The sequence below is a fragment of the Oryctolagus cuniculus genome, chromosome 17 (assembly GCF_964237555.1).
Source record: "Oryctolagus cuniculus chromosome 17, mOryCun1.1, whole genome shotgun sequence".
NCBI classification, from domain to species: domain Eukaryota; kingdom Metazoa; phylum Chordata; class Mammalia; order Lagomorpha; family Leporidae; genus Oryctolagus; species Oryctolagus cuniculus.
In genome coordinates this window covers 9,727,104-9,737,487 of record NC_091448.1, presented here as the reverse complement: position 1 = coordinate 9,737,487, position 10,384 = coordinate 9,727,104, and the positions used below count along the sequence as shown (strand labels likewise).

Here is a 10,384-nt window from a genome sequence, read left to right as displayed (position 1 = left end):
GGAAGGACTGTCTATCCTCAACTGCTTTCCTCCACTTCATCAGGGCTAATCAACTGAGGATGCTATTTCTATGGAACCGTGCTGCATAGGATAAATAATCAACAAAGGCATGTTGAATGAAACAGTGAATGAATTGAGCTATTACCAGCCATCCTGTCTCAGGTTGCATTAGCAGGCAGTCCCACTCCTTCCCTGCTAAAATGTATACGGAAAGTTCTGCTGAGAAGGCTTCCATTGCACCACTCACTGTGTCTGATAATTGACATGCACATTTCCATAGGTTGGTTCCCAGTAACCCTGCTTGTAAATATTTGAATCACTTACTGGCAATGTTGAGTGTGTTTCTGGCCCAGGAAACCTTCCTCCTTTGTATCCCTGACTAAGTTTTCACTTAGTCAGGGTGTACTTGAATGACCTTCACACTGTACCTCTTCCAGAGGTACAGAGGCACAGAGGCACAGAGGCAGTGAGGTAATGCTGTCTCAGCTGACTGGCTGTTGCTTGCTTTATAAGATGCCAGGGGCTACCTATGCGGATTACCAGGGTGAAACTGTAGGAACAAACCAGTGTCAATGGTTAACTCAGGCTCTTGGTCTCCTGGGTTTTTTTTTCCTTTATCATTAACTAAAGAACATTCTTACCATTGCTCAGCTGAGAGCACCCAGCTGACAGATCCTCTGTGGGGAGAGTGAATCAAGGTAAGTACTGCTCTATTTTTCTGTTATACAAAGTCCTTTGGCCTGTGGTTTCTCCTGATGCTCTCTTTCAGGTGCAGCAATGCTCTGTGTCCAGCAATGAAAATATTTATGTCATATTAAATGCAATTAAGATGATTTAATTTCTTATCCAAGTACTTTAAGTAAGAGTCAAACAATGTGTTGTATTCCTCAAGTTATCTTGAAGCTTTGGGCAAGTTGGATAAGGAGCTCTTATGTGCCTTTGTATGTGTCAACATTCAAAAGTGACTTAATCATACTCATACCATATGAAGTACTCTATGGCTTCTTTCAAAAGCAGATCACTGTATCTGTCTGTGTATACATTTATAAATGTGTGACTGCCAGTACTGAAAAATATGCAAGTTTATACGGCTTTATAAATAAGTTAATGTTTTACTATAGTTCCATGCAATGATATGAGGGGGAATAAAGCATCCATACTTCTAGACTTACTTCAACATAAATTGAAAGAAAAGAATTTTCCTTTTTTGTGTACATCATAATCCCTCTAAAGATGTCTTTATTCTCCTATTTTTATAACCCTAGAATTTTATCACTGAGGGTCTATTAAAAGAAGTGTGGACTTAAAAATCTTTGCTCTCTGAATGACATGGATTCGCTTCTATAAAATTGAACAATTTTCCTTGCTGGTGGATTTGGTGGAAGACGAGAACTTTTCAATAATCCAGATGAATTCTAATCATGTCATTTTACTCCTATAGAGTAAATGGTTTGAAAAATATTTAGGAAAACTAGGGCTGGTTTATTTCTGCAGAATATTACCTTACAGCCAGATAAGAGTCAGGTCCTTAAGAATAAAATAATCTATTGATGTATCTTTGCTACTTTACTATAGAAAATGTAGACTACTGCTCTTTATGTCAGATTTTAAGTAACAAAGTAACACAAAATAGTTAAACCACACTTGTTTTGTGGAATATACTTAAGGAATTTCGGAAATTAAGCCAAAAAGGAGTTTAAAAGTGTACAATGTCCAGAGTCCAACATAAATCATGACAGAACAAAGAATAAAAGAGTGAGAACTTGAGTAATGGAGAGATATAATCTTGTTTATTTTTAGAATAAATTATGATAAATCCAATTAAAAACAAAACCATGACAATATTTGAAATTGGAGGAAAAGATTGGAGTGGGAGAGACATTTGATACCCTATCTTAAAGAATTTTTCTATGTAAATAGTTTGACTTGAGAGAAAAGAAGAGTTTTCAAGGACATTGATTAAAAAAAAAAACTATTTCTTCCATTACGTAGGTTAGTGGAGAGTACAACACTTGGATTTAATTTTGTTGAAAATGAGGAATTGGTAATAGTATTCTTTGTAGGAAAAATATATATAATAGATACATAAAGTATATTTAAAGTAAATATTTTACCCCAAAAGATCCATGCATTTTCTTTGTTAAGTTTGTAAAGACCAATCCTTGAACACATCAGTCAGCTTTTGTCTTATATGAGATTTATGCTCCAGTACTCTGTACTACTTCCTAGTCTTAGAAAAAGTGGACTCAATCCTAACATTAGAAAAGAGTCCGTGGAAAATGTCATTATTTCAAGCATCACATGGACTATAAATGTTTCTATAGCAGGGAGAGGAAATAAGCATTTAAGTGCCTCCCGTGCTGTGGATGCCTACATGTTATATTCACTGGATCTTCACCTCAATCTTGTAAAGGAGCTGTTATATTCATTTATACATGAGGCTTGGATTTTCCACTTTCTGGCTGTATATTATTGGAAAAGTCATATAACTCCTTTAAGATGCAAATTTATTCTTGTCTGAATATGCAAACGTCTGTGTTTCCCACTGTCACAATCTATTCTAACTTTTCTAATGCACTGATCCAAAGTGCAAAGAGGAAGAGCTACACAGAGATCTCCCTCGTGTGCTCATCCTGCATGGATGTGGCTGGTGCCAATAGCCTATCCTTGTGAACCTCTGGGTGATATTCTCCATAGATACTGGTTTCAACAGATGGAGTGGCTGTAATTTACAGAGTCTATATCTCTCCAAGTGACCAAAGCCTTAGTCCTTGAGAACCTACCATGGCTGCTTTCACTGCAGTAACCAAAAGCACCCTTCTCCTAAGCACATTGACACAATCATTGGATCTGTAGTGGAGGATGTATAAATTTTGGGGAAAAAATAAACTCTAGGTCACTAACCACTGTGAGGTACTGAAATGGGTCATCCAGTCATTTGGTTGGTACTGTACTGAAGAGACATTTTCTGCTAATTTTTTCACGGATTAATCCTCTCCATAAATATTTATGTGTGATGAAGAAAGTTCTAAATCATGAGTCAATGACACATTGTGTATTCTGATAAAAGCACTCTCTTGAGGTTATAAGGCTAAGGAATTTGTCATTGAGTAGCACAGCACTTCATTTCTTTTACAGATCTTTATTGATTGCCTACCCTGTAAAAGATATTGATTAGACCTTAAGGGTATATCAATGAATAGGGAAAGACAAAGCATCTTGCCTTTGTGAAACTTAGTAGAAGTTGGGGAACACTCATTAAATAACATAAATAGATAAATATATAATATGCTTAATGGTAGTCAATGACATGGAGAGAAATAAAATGAGAGTAAGAACTGTTGGTGGGGGCAGAGTAGTGGAAATATTATACCTGTATTACTTTTCAGTTTTCTATTGTTATGTTACAAATTACCCCAAACAGCGGTTTGGAAAAACAAGCATTTGCAATCTGAGTTGTTATGACCAGGAATCCAGGCTTGTTTGGATCCTTTGGGTCTGAGTCTGCTCCATGCTACCGTCAAAGTGTTCATGAGAATTGCAAGCATCTCCAGTCTTGCCTAGGGGTGATCTTCCACTAAGTCCACTCACTGGTATTTGGCAGGATTTGGTGCCTTCATGCTCAGCTGAATGAATGTCTCCATTCTCCACTCATCACTCACTAGAGTGCTCCCTCAGTTCCTTGCTACATGAGCCTCTGTGGAACAGTTCACCATGTAACAACCGGCTTCTCTTACAGCAAGTGAGTAAGAAGGACAGGAACCACAGTCATCTTCTAATTTAATCCTGCAACTGACATTCTTTAGTTTTATTTTTTTAAAAGATTGATTTGTTTATTTGAAAGCCAGAGTTACACAGAGAGGGAAGGAGAGGCAGAGAGAGAGGTCTTCCATCTGCTGGTTCACTCCCCAATTTGTTGCAACAGTTGGAGCTGTGCCAACCCAAGGCCAGGAGCCAGGAGCTTCCTCTGGGTCTCCCACATGGGTACAGGGGTCTAAGGACTTGGGCCGTCTTCTACCGCTTCCCCAGGCTATAGCAGAGAGCTGCAATGAAAGCAATGGAGCAGCTGGGAGTTGAACCGGCTCCTATATGACATGCCAGCAGTGCAGGCGGTGGCTTTGCCTACTATGCCACAGTGCCAGCCCCTAATTTTAGTTATATACCTTTAACTGGAAATGATTCTCTTAGTTGAGCTCACACTCTTATTTGTTTATTTTTTTAAATTTTATTTAAGGTATACATATTTCATGTATTTTATATATACAAATTTAGGAACATAGTAATATTTCTCACCCTACATCCTTCCTGTCCATGCCCCCACCTTTCTTCTCCTTCTTATCCTATTCCCACTATTAATTTTTACAAAGATCTATTAGTATCTGGAGATGAAGGTCATTGGAAGTCATCTTCAAAATTGCCTATAATGGATTTGCAATTATAAGCCAGCATCCCTAAACGGATGATATTTGATCCAAGACTCTGTGGTGATAAAGAGTTGAGAGATGTAAATGACCTGGAGAAGAGCAACTCAGGCAGACAGAACAGCCCTGAGGCAGGAGTACCTGTGACATTTTCAAGAACCAGCAATGAAGCCAGCGTGACTAAAGCCAAGTTGCAAGAGTGACAGTCGTCATAGCTGAGGCCCAGCGGGTATGCCATAGTTTTTATAAGATAGAGAAGATTTTGCAAGCCAGGTGTGTCAGAGAATGCTTTTGTGATGCTGACAAATACCAGAGGAGGGGGGATTTATGGGAGGTAGGGAATGTGGGTAGGAGGGTGATGAGAAGGAAGGAGAGGAAAAGGAGAGAGAGGGAGAGGAAGAAGAATATTGTGGATGACAGGCAGGACAGGCAGAGGAACAAAATACAAATGTGAGAATAAGCACAGTTAGTATGTATATTGAGTGTAAATGAAGACATGTACTTCTAGCATGCCCAGTAGAGTAAATGAAAGATGTCTTATCACTGTATGTGAAGAGATAAAGATGTGCTCCCCAACAGGAGACTTATTCAGGATGCACAAACCCCATTGACTGAACCAGGCTCTGTCTGGCTCATCCCAGATGCCGCTGACAGATGGGCAGCTACGAAGTAAAAGTGGATTTCTTTGGCAGTGAATTCTCCCAGTAACTCTCCTGCTTAGAATGTGCCTTCTCTTCACGTTCTGCTGAGAAGAGAGCAGTTAAGCACAGTCATCAGCTGTGGTGTCTCCAATTGGTTCCTTTGTTGGAAATCATGGTAGTGGGGACTCCAGATAAGCAGTCCTTCCGAGATATTTGCAGAAAACAAAAAATAACCCCAAATAAGAGACTTTGGGTTACAGTTTCTGTGCCCAAGGGCCCAGCTGCAGAAAAAAATAGTTTTTCTACACTCAGAAAATCATGTGCACAAGGTTCCTGTGCTGGCCCAGCTGCATCCCACCTTCTCAGCTGCTCAGCTCTGCAGACTGAGAACAGAATTCCTTAATCACCGTTTTTAGGATATTTGTGTCCTGGGCTTCATAGCTATTTTACTCCATTAAACATATGTGGGAATGACTGTTTTCCTTACAGCCGATTTTAAGTTAAAAGATGAAATCAAATTCATTCCTCTTCTTGTTCCTGTGGTTTACCTAAGATCAAGGAAGCAGATGTAAGATAGATGTATCATTTTGTTAGAGGCCTTCCCTTAGTAAACACAACTTTTTCCAGTTACCTTGACTCTGCATTTACCCCTCCAAGAAATCTGAAATTGTTCACAAGTGTAAAGAAAAAGTTATTTTTTTTAAAAAAAGGCGGAGGATTAACCTTCTGTGCCACAGCGCTGGCCCGGCGCTATAGTTTTTAATAATGCAATTTGATCAAAGAGAAAACAATGTCTTTTAATTTAGACTAAGTACAAATTATTTTAGGGGCCAGCACTGTGCCATAGTAAACTAAACCTCTACTTGCAATGCCGTCCTCTCATATGGGCCACTGTTTGTGTCCCAGCTGCTGCTCTTCCAATCCAGCTCTTTGCTAATGGCATGGGAAAGCAGTGGAAGATGGCCCAAGTGCTTGGACCCCTGCACCCACGTGGGAGATCAAGAAGAAGCTCCTGACTCCTGGCTTCAGATTGGCTCAGCTCCAGCCATTGCAGCCAATGGGGGAGTGAACCAGTGGATGGAAGACCTCTCTCTGCCTCTCCATTTCTCTGTCTATAACTCTGCCCCTCAAATAAATAAATAAATCTTTTATTTAAAAAAAAAAAGTCAATTGTTTAGGTGAGAAACAGCACCAAATTGTGTTTGCCCAAAAACTCCACATAAAGAAGGTGACTTTCAACTTGATGTGTTCTACATATCACACTAATTCGTCTTTTCAGTTTGCTCATATAAGTACACTTTTAAAGACTCCAAATGGCTTCATGGCTTTAGACTACATTTTGTAAGATTTGTTCTTTCTAGAAGTGAACAAACATTTAGTTATTATTTTATAGAAAATGGTATGTCTTACCAAACGTGACATAAGCATATACTTCATTTTGTCAAATGTTTGAAGTTAATTATATTCTAAATCAGAGCCATGTTTCTATGCAATCAAGAATCATTTGTTGAGTCCTACTGTATTACATAGTCTGGGTACAATGATAATCAAGATATTGTCCCTGCCCTAAGACTGGCAGGAAAGACAAATCTGTAAATAATTAAGGGCAGTGAGTGGTCTACTATGATCATGATATGAAATGTGCTGAGTTCCCTAAAAATTGCAGTTTTTTTCCAGGAAAGCAGGAAGGTGATCAAGTTTGTGGTAGGCTGATGTTATCCTGCTCATGTCTTTGAAATTCAAAGCATTTAGACACTGAAATATTGTTTTTATCGCCAACTCTATTACAGGATTTTCCACTGGCAAAAAGTCACTCTGACAATTACCCTGAAGTTGCTGTCTTTTTCCTCCTATGGTTTGGTAACTGTGTGCATGACACAGGCTTCTCAGAGGAATAGAAGCAACAGGGTCCTTAGAGAGAAGAAAGAAGGAAAACCAGAGAGACCAGAAGCGGAAAGGGCGGTGGGGAGATGGCAAAGAGGAGGATGAGGACAAGAAAGAGGGAGAAAGAGAGAAAAGAAGGGGAGAAGGAAAGATTTATTTTGAAGAATTTATTTACGTGGTGAAGGAGCTGACAAGTTTTAATAAGGGTTTACATTGTAGTCTAGAGGCCAAATTTGCAGTCTAGAGGCTTAATTTGCAAATAAGCAAACTTAGGGGAAATCGCAGGCTTAAGAATTCCTTCCTTTGGAAAACCTGTCTTGCCTCTCAAGGCACTCTGCTGATTGGATGAGACCCACTCATGATAAATGGTGATCTGCTTTATGCAAAGTCTACTTGGGATAACTGTTCATCACATCTAACACAGAACTTTATAGCAGCATCCAGACTGGGGTTTGATCAACCTGATGAACCAAGTGTTGTGCCATCCAGTCTTGAGGCGTCCTAAGTTGAAAGTTGCACTTTTTACTAATTATATGAGTGTAAAATCCCACAATGTTGATTGGCTTAAAAACATACTTTACTAATTATATGAGTGTAAAATCCCACAATGTTGATTGGCTTAAAAACACCATCATTTGCATGTGGACATAGATGATAATTTAATGCAGAATTTTCAGTGCAATAGTTTTTTAAAGATTTTATTTATTTATTTGAGAGGTAGAGTTACAGACAGTGAGAGAGAGAGAGACAGAGAGAAAGGTCTTTCGTCTGTTGGTTCAATCGCCATTTGGCCACAAAGGCTGGAGCTGCGCTGATCTGAAGCAAGAGGCAGGTGCTTCTTCCTGGTCTCCCAAGTGGGTACAGGGGCCCAAGTACTTGGGCCATCTTCTACTGCTCTCCAGGCCACAGAAGAGAGCTGGATTGGAAGAGGAGAAGCCAGGACAAGAACCTGAGCCCATATGGGATGCTGGTGCCACAGGCAGAGGATTAACCTTCTGTGCCACAGTGCTGGCCCGGCGCGATAGTTTTTAATAATGCAATTTGATCAAAGAGAAAACAATGTCTTTTAATTTAGACTAAGTACAAATTATTTTAGGGGCAAGTGCTTTGGCATAGTACATTAAGCTGATTCTTGGGATGCTCACATCCCACATCAGACAGAATACTACCTCCATCTCTCTCTCTCTCTCTCTCTGTGTGTGTGTGTGTGTGTGAGAGAGAGAGAGAGAGACCCTTCTTTTTAACTAAATAAACAAAATTTTAAAAAAATTACAATAACCTACAGTCCAACACTTTATTTAGTGGCTTTGCCTCCTCTGTCATTTAACTCACTGACTATAAAATGCATTGGGTATCATACACGCTCTACTGCATTTTTGTTTGTTTGTTTGTTTTTGCATATAATGAGTCCAACCTACAAATAACTATTCACAGTAGCAGCAGTATACCAGTAGCTATAAGAAACCATAGAATAAATATGGTATACCTTTCAGAAGCATTAATTTAACTCAATAGTTGGATGGGGAGTAAGGGAAATTAAATAACTTAACTAACAAGTAATTTCAATAACTATTTTTTGTAATTCAGGTAATAAGTCCAAGACTAGCACACAGTTCATGGAAAAATAGCAAGACTGTTGAATATTTTTGAGCTTGGGCACTTCATTTTGTTATATCCTCAGATATCTCAGGATTTTGGTAAGGATAAGGGCAATACTCTGATTTCTCTTCTACTTTGTGAGATTTTTCAATGGAAAATTTTGAGAAGCACTATTAAAGGATGATTTTATTAGACAAAATTCTTGGGTTTGGTTACTACTTGATTAGTTACTTGGCTCTGCTCCAGAAAAACATCCACTCACCTACAAACTGGACCAGGCTTTTCCCAACTGTGTGCTCTTCTAATCTCATGTGAGCCTGATCCAAACAATGGGTGATTCTGAACATTCTGTTTCTACGTTGGTAAAACAATCCAAAGTAACCTAACAAAACAAGGCACCTAATAACTGGACCACAAAAATTGTCCAGCCGATCTCCGATTCAAGGCTCTCCTAAACAGAGGGCAGCACAATAGGTCTGCAGAACAAGAACTGAACATCCTCACCAACTAGCTCCAGAAAGGCTCGCTGAGTCATCCCTGATAAACTAATTAAGTTATTAACTGACCTTTTAATGCTCTTGTAATTGGATTATTGAGTTCTATTTGTAAGTGACATGATGAAACCCTTCCTGTACTTGCAAGTGAACTTTATGAAGGTGCCAGAATGTGAGACACTATGAGTTATTCACCAGGATTGTCACATCAAGATTGCTGCTTTTGTATGTTTAACTTTTTTTTAGATTGGAATTAGGCCAAGTTGTGGGTGGCTAGATATAACACCCAAGGAGAAAGCCATGTAGCTAATTTGAGCAAATTATCTAAGACTTTATGAGTTACACATATTTAAATTAGGGCTTTATGGGAATGGAAGATAATCTCATTTCCTTGTGACTAAACACTTATTTAATTGTATTAGATAACAACATTGAGGTCACACCATTTGTACTGAGAATTTAAAAGCTAAAGAAACATTCAGAAAAACAAAGCTGAACAAGGTAAAATTTCAAAAAACTGACCCAAACAAAACATAACATTAGCAAAATGAACTCTGCTTTGCACTCACAGCAATTAAGTACAGCAAAGTCAGAAAAATGTGTCTATGTGATACTCTGTTGGCAGAATATTCTCATGTACTTCTCCTGAACAACTGTGTCAGCTCATCCTTGTCCTTTGGGGATGTAAACAGTGGATACATTTCTCCAGTAATGCATGGAATTGGGTTTTGATATTTTGGAGCAGTTTGTATAACAGATGCAGAAGGTTACAGAGTGAACAGAGATGGCAGGTAGAGAGGGAAAAACGTCCAAAACTCAATCACCATGCCTTTGGTGTGTGAGTGGCTGTCTCTGTGTGTAAAATACACTAATTGTGCACAAAACGGTACAAGATAATTACTATAATGAGTACAGTACTGTGAACCTAATTGTTCTAGACATCAAAATACAACATTCAGGGGGCTGGCACTGTGGCACAGTGGGTTAATGCCCTGGCCTCAAATGCTGGCTTCCCCTATGGGTGCCAATTCAAGACCCAGCTGCTCCACTTCCCATCCAGCTCTCTGCTATGGCCTGGTAAAGCTGCAGAAGATGGCCAAAGTCCTTGAACCCCTGCACCCATATGGGAGATCCGGAGGAAGCTCCTGGCTCCTGGCTTCAGATCGGCGCAACTCTGGCCGTTGTGTCCAACTGAGGAGTGAACCAGAGGATGGAAGACCTCTCTCTCTCTCTCTCTCTCTCTCTCTCTCTCTCTCTGCCTCTCCTCTCTCTGTAATTCTGACTTTCAAATAAACAAATAAATAAATTTAAAAAAATTAGCATTTAGTAATCATGGTGAATTCAA

At 39.2% G+C, this 10,384-nt stretch overlaps 1 protein-coding gene across 2 annotated transcripts in view; it reads left to right on the top strand.

The window, feature by feature from the left end:
* The first annotated feature begins 262 nt into the window (after positions 1 to 262).
* The window catches only part of KCNJ16 (potassium inwardly rectifying channel subfamily J member 16), a 62,578-nt gene continuing 52,456 nt past the window's right edge, over positions 263 to 10,384 (top strand). For both annotated transcript variants that reach the window (XM_008271760.4, XM_008271761.4), the window contains exon 1: positions 263 to 698. The gene's annotated coding sequence lies outside the window, so the exon portion shown is untranslated. The remainder of the gene's footprint in view (positions 699 to 10,384) is intronic.